At 48.0% G+C, this 7,071-nt stretch overlaps 1 pseudogene; it reads left to right on the forward strand.

Moving 5' to 3' along the window:
• The first annotated feature begins 560 nt into the window (after window positions 1–560).
• Window positions 561–4,296, forward strand: LOC140394094 (UDP-glucuronosyltransferase 2C1 pseudogene; annotated as a pseudogene).
• The last annotated feature ends 2,775 nt before the right edge of the window (window positions 4,297–7,071 follow it).

A 7,071-nucleotide genomic window follows, 5' to 3' on the forward strand; every position in this document is an offset into this window, starting at 1 on the left:
GAGCAGGGACCGAAATTAATATTTAATTGGAGGAATTTGCTGCTTATCCAGCACTGAATGTCGGATAATCAGTCTGATAGCTTAGCAATTGTTGGGGAGTGGAGAGAGGTGGTGGTAATGTGGAGCTGGGTGTAGTCAGCGCGCATGTGAAAACACTGTGCTTTCGGAATGATGTCAAAAGTAGCTCATTTAGTGTCCAGCTCCACATTGTCCCAAAGTTAAGCTGTTGGCTTTACTCTTAATTTCTACTGTTCCTTCATGAGTGAAATCAAATATAAACCCATTTCAATGCACAGAATATTTTCCTGTTGCCTTTGAGCTTTAATTTCTAAAACACTTTGGTAAACGTGTTGGAGCAAGGCAAGAATTAGTTTCTGGAACAGGACCAATGTCCATATTTGGCATTGCTGGTGGTGTAGCAAACTGTAATTAGAAACCTACACAGGGCAGCTTTTAGCATCGCAAAACAACATTCTTCATTATTGCCTTTAGATTTAGACTGAAAATGACATTAGCAGCTCCTGGAACATTTATTCTGTGCTGCGTGATGTTATTTTGTGCCAAACACTCCGACATGGAAGCAGCGAGGATCCTGGCTGTCCCCGCAGATTGGAGCCACTGGCTCCTGATGAAAACCCTGCTCTTGGAGCTGGTGGAGAGGAAGCATGAGGTGACGGTGCTGAGGAGCAGCGATTCCACGAGTGTCGAAGAAACCTCTGAAGATTTTGCCCTCGAAACAATCCCCATTGCCTCAGGTCAGAGTCGGAAAATGCTTTCTGAAAGCGTTCAAAACTTTATCTTCAGTTCGGCCTATGCTGGGACTGGTTTCCTATCCAGCATCTCAGCTACATGGGGGCTATTCCTCTTATTTTCCCGCACTTCTGACGCAATGATTCCGCCCATCAAGGCGATGTTCACGGATCCTGCACTCCTACAGCGACTAAAAGCTGAAGGTTTCGATGTGGTTTTGGCTGATCCATATAATGCAGCTGGTGGCATGTTGGCGCATTTCCTTGACATCCCAATAGTGCTTTTTGGCAGATGGGCAACCACTGGAGATCTCCACTTTAATGTAGCTCCATCCCCACTTTCCTATGTGCCTGTGCTAAATTCGTACTTGACAGACAGAATGATGTTTTTAGACAGATTGAAGAATGTTTTTGTATATGGTCTGACTGATTTCATGAGCAGGTTCTACATAAGCCCACGGTACAATGAACTATGTCGGCGTTATCTCCAAAGCGACATTACAATGGAAGAGCTTTACCGAAAGGCCGATATCTATCTAATGAAGGTTGACTGCATCTTTGAATTCCCGAGGCCAATCATGCCAAACCTGGTCTACATCGGGGGGTTTCAGTGCAGACCGGGCACGCCCCTGTCTCCGGATCTGCAGCAGTTCATGGACAGCTCTGGGGAGGATGGGGTTGTGATCTTCTCCTTGGGGAGTATTGTAGGGATGCTTCCGCCAGCATTGGCCTCGGAAGTGGCAGCAGGACTGGCGCAGCTCCCTCAGAAGGTAATCTGGCGATATATCGGCAAGGCGCCCTCAACATTGGGAAACAACACCAAAACAATAAAATGGCTTCCTCAAAATGACCTTCTGAGTCATCCAAAGACAAAAGCTTTCATCACTCACGGTGGTGAAAATGGGGTTTATGAGGCCATCTATCACGGTGTCCCCGTGGTTGGTATCCCAATCTTTGGCGATCAGTATGATAATATTATGCGCCTCAAAGCCCGGGGAGCTGCAGTCATGTTGGAATTGGCTCATTTGAAGAGGAATGTTATGTACCAGGCTGTGAAGACGGTCATAGAAAACCCTTCTTACCGAGAGAACATGAAGCGTATGTCTGCCTTACACAGAGACGTGCCACTGGCTCCAGTAGAACTTGCTGTTTTCTGGATTGAATATACGATAAAGCACAGAGGGGCTGCTCATTTGAGAGCTGTAGGCAATGAGTTACCTTTTTATCAGTACTACTTAATGGATGTAATTGCCATCATTATAACTGTATTGGGGCTTTTCCTTTACCTTGGCTATAAAATGGTAAAAGCATTGCTTGGCAAAATCTGCTTGGGTAGGAAAAAGAAAAAGGACTAGATGATTAACATCAAAGGAAAGATTTTAGGGGCGGCACAGTGGTGCAGTGGTTAGCACTGCTGTCTCACGGCGGCGAGGTCCCAGGTTCGATCCCGGCCCCGGGTCATTGTCCGTGTGGAGTTTGCGCATTCTCCCCGTGTCTGCGTGGGTTTCACCTCCACAACCCAAAGATGTGCAGGGCAGGTGGATTGACAATGCTACATTTACCCTTAATTGGAAAAAAATTGGGTACTTTAAATTAAAAAAAGATTTCAGGCAGGATTACCCCCCCCCCCCGCCCCATAGCATATTCTGCGAAAGCAGAGGCGGCCACCATTAACTAGCGGAGGGATCATCCGGTCCCATCGCTGTCAATGTGGCCTCCCAATGTTTTCACTCTCCGCTGCCAGGGAACACACGGTGGAGGATCAGCGTAGGTGGGGCCGGGAGATCCTGCTGGTGGGAACGGTCAGTAAATCCTGCCCTTTAAGCTAGAGAAGCACTCCAATTTCAAACTCTTATTTACCCCACTTTCTCGAACCAGTTCTCATTAACTAGCTGCTCCATATTGTGTGCCATAATCCTATCACCCAGCCTCACACTTAGTTGTGTAGGTGAGTGGTCCTAAATATGGCTAGAGTTGTTCTTACAATGTCATTAATGATAGTCCCAGTCCGTGTGGAGTTTGCACATTCTCCCCGTGTTTGGTGGGTTTCGCCCCCATAACCCAAAGATGTGCAGGCTAGGTGGATTGGACATGTTAAATTGCCCCTTAATTGGAAAAAATGAATTGGGTACTCTAAAAAAAATTTAAATTAATGATAATCCTGCTGAACTCTGCAAAAAAAACCTCAATGCTAAGAATTCATCGGATGTGTTCAGCGGTGAAGAAAACAAAATCTCTCACAATAGGGTTTTCATTCTAATTGGCAATGACTAGACGGAAAAAAGGTTTGTCAAGGATGATTGAAGGACTATGAAGAGAACTTGCATAAACTAGTCTTGTATATTCTCGAGTATATAAGGTTACGGGGTGACATAACTAAGGCATTTAGAAATGATTAAAGAAGTTGCTGGGGTAAATAGAGAAAGACCACATCCTCTGCTGTGACAGTCCACATCAAGGGGCTCTAACCTTAACATTAGAGCAAGGCAACTCAGGAGGTTTGATAGAGGTGTTCAAAAGCTTTAGGCGCTGGAAACAGTAGTTAGGGAGAAACTGTTCTCTCAGAAAAGGATCAATAACGGAAGGGCACAGATTTAAAGTGATTTGCAAAAGAAGCAAATGTGATGTGAGAAAAAGCTTTTTCCAGAGAGCGAGTGGTTGGGTTATGGAATGCCCTGCCTGGAGACAAGTCCAATCAAGGCACTCAAGAGGGAGTTAGAATATTATTTGAATAAAAACAACGTGCAGGGGAAAAGGCAGGGGCAATGGCACTCAGTCAGAATACTGATTTGGTGAGCCGGTGCAGGCACGATGGGCCGAATGGCCTCCTTCTGCAGCAGAACAATTCTGTGATGCGTAAGTGTAGTGATCCAGGAGACATGAAGATAAAGGTTAAAGAAACTTTATTTGAACTCAAAAGTAAAGGCCCACCCGTGGGACACAACATGAGTGTCCCAGCCCAGGACTCACAGGAACTCAGTCCAGGACCAACGGGAACTCCCAGTCCGGGGCTCACAGGAACTCAGTCCGGGACTAACGGGAACTCCCAATCCGGGGCTCACAGGAACTCAGTCCGGGACTAACGGGAACTCCCAGTCCGGGAGTAACGGGAACTCCCAGTCCGGGACTAACGGGAACACCCAGTCTGGGAGTAACAGGAACAATTTCAAAACAGAGTGGTCAGGTTTAGTGAGGTAACGGTGTTCAAGGTGATGAAATGGATTTTGGAAAGACACTGCTTTGATCCAACCGAATGGCAGAACAGATTCAAGGGAAGAATGGTCTACCCCTGACCTTTCTCGTAATTTTGAGCAACAAAATGAAAAGAGTCTCCATAAGCAACACTAGGGGACCTGGGGCGGGATTCTCCGACCCCCCGCCGGGTCGGAGAATCGCCGGGGGCTGGAGTGAATCCCGCCCCCGCCGTGTCCCGAAGTCTCTGCCACCAGAGATTCGGCCGGGGTGGGAATCACGCCGCGCAGGTCAGCGGGCCCACCCCCGCCGATTCTCCGGCCCGCAATGGGCCAAAGTCCCGCTGCTGGAATGCCTGTCCCGCCAGCGTGGATTAAACCACCTTTTGAACGGCGGGACAAGGCGGCGCGGGCAGGCTCCGGGGTCCTGGGGGGGGGGTGGCGCGGGGCGATCTGGTCCCGGGGGGTGCCCCCACGATGGCCTGGCCCGCGATCGGGGCCCACCGATCCATGGGCGGGCCTGTGCCGTGTGGACACTCTTTTTCTTCCGCCTTCGCCATGGTCTTCACTATGGCAGAGGCGGAAGAGACCCCCTTCCCTGCGCATGCACGGGGATGACGTCAGCAGCCGCTGACGCTCCCGCGCATGCGTCGCCCGACGAAGACCTTTCGGCCCCGGCTGGCGTGGCGCTAAGGCCTTTCCCGCCAGCCGGTGGACCGCAAACCACTCCGCCGTGGGCCTAGCCCCTCAAGGTAAGGGCTTGGCCCCTAAAGGTGCGGAGACTTACGCACCTTTGGGGCAGCCCTACGTCGGAGTGGTTCTGCCACTCCATTACGCCGGAACCCCCCGCCCGCCGGGTAGGGGTGAATCCCGCCCCTGATCTTTATCCAAAACATTTTATCACCAATAGTACCTAGCTTGATTTTGTTATTCAACATTAAGATGCTATTCACTTCATTGTCCAAACTTCATCAATAGCTCCAGCGGATTAATTTAAAAATAAACTGTTCATGATTTCATTTCCTTGATAACGTGACAAGAACTTAAATCTTTTAACATAACTGGAACCAATTGTTCATCTAACCAAATTTAGGTCTCTTGTACTTCCTTAGACAGAAAGAATTCCTTGTCAAGGAGTTAAGGTAAGGGATTGAGGATTTGTTTGCCGTTCTTTGACTAATATTCCTTTCCAGGATCACTGGGTCCTCAGTTTCCCTATGTTTATTAGGCACTCAGAGAAAAATAATCATTTCTGGAGGCACTGTGAATTTGGGATCAACGTTTGAAGTTAATTTCAAATTCACTGTCATTTTAAGAATTTTATAAGCCAGCTAAGCACAATTGAGCACATTGAACTGTTTTTAAAATATTAAATACTGAAATGTTTGTACAGTTTTACAGTTGTGTTTGCTATATACTGATCAGTTAGCTCCCATAAACTGCATATTCTACATTGAACATCCAACATTTTCTACTTTACTCCAGTTGCCATGCCTGAAAAGTTCTTTCTGATCTGTAAAACATTTTGGGACACCCTGAGGTCCTAAACCACCTGCGTGTTAAGGGAATGAACGAGTGTGGCTGTTGCCAGGCAACGTAGGTGTGATCTGTCATGATATGCAGACATGCAGATAATGATATACAGACAGGCACAGACAGGCAGCTAATGAACACCAAGAACAGGACATGATCAATAAGCAGACAGGACACTCAGGGGTGGTATCTCACTATAAAAGGCACGAGGGACTTACATTCCGAGTCTTTCCACTGATGAACATCTACAGAGTGAGTCAGGATGTATGTACAGTATCACACCTCCAGCACATGACTAAGAGCTATTCTGGTTCAGTTAGACAGAGTAACCACACTTAGGTTAGCAGAGACTCGAACTCATGGAGAACTGTGCTAACTGTGCTACTGGTTCAATAAATCAGATTGAACTAACTTCAAGGTCTGGAGTATCTTTTGGTTAAAGATGCATCCAGTTGCAGCCTGTGTACATCCCAGAGTACATAACACATCATGCTACCAGGAGACTGCTTAATCTAGGTGGTTTACCTCAGTCCGTTCCGTGATGACCAGCAAATGTATCCCGGCACCATGGAGAAGATTCAGGCTCCTCAGCAGCTCAGGACCTCCGGCAATCTCAGTGCCAACTGGCGGACATTCAAGCAAAAGTTTCTGCTGTACATTGAAGCTTCAGACCTCGTGGGCGCGTCTGATGCAAGGAAGATCGCGCTTCTCCTCTCAACAGTGGGTGATCAAGCCATCAAACTCTTCAACTCTTTTCTCTTCACCGAAGGCCAGGACAAGACAAAGTTTCAGACCATCCTGGACAAGTTTGACAGTCACTGTGAAGTGGACACCAATGAACTCTTCAAGCGCTACACATTCAAACAGCGTCTACAAGGTAAAGATGAATCTTTCAACTCCTTCTTAACTAACCTCTGCCTGCTAGCGGTGTCCTGCAACTTTGGTGATATTGCTGACTCCATGATTAGAGACCAAATCGTTTTTGGAGTTCACTCTGAACCTCTGAGAGAGCAGCTACTGAAAATCAAGCATATGACCCTGCCAGTCGCGATTGAAACATGCACAGTGCATGAGCACGCCAAAAGCATGCCCAGTACAAATCGGCTGAAAATGAGAAGCTTGCCTCCCACGAGGCAGAGAGCGTGTAGGCCATCTCCCGGAAGTAGCGCCTCAGCATTGATGAAAGCGACCATTTTGCGTGCTTTTTCCGGGGCCCCACCCATGCACGATGCAAATGGGATAACGAAGCAGCCGACACCTGCACTGCGCATGTGCGACGACGCACGGTGCGTCAGGACGGCGATGTCATGACATGCACGAACTGCAGCAACGCCCACTTAAAGAAACACTGCCCTGCAAGAGGCAGGCAATGTTTAAACTGTGGGAAGGCTTGTGCAGGTCTGCAGCACCAGTCAGGGGCCAGCGCTCCCAATTCCGATGACGGCGGAAACAGAGTGTGCAATAATGATTACAGGATTCTGATCCTGGCAGCACACGGATCCAGAGGAAGAATGCCTGGACTCCACCTACCGAGTGGGCATCATTACCAAATGTGAATATGCCACATCCAACTCATCACAAAGTCAATCCTTCCTCGC

This window comes from Scyliorhinus torazame, chromosome 17, assembly GCF_047496885.1.
Source record: "Scyliorhinus torazame isolate Kashiwa2021f chromosome 17, sScyTor2.1, whole genome shotgun sequence".
Taxonomy (NCBI): Eukaryota; Metazoa; Chordata; class Chondrichthyes; order Carcharhiniformes; family Scyliorhinidae; genus Scyliorhinus; species Scyliorhinus torazame.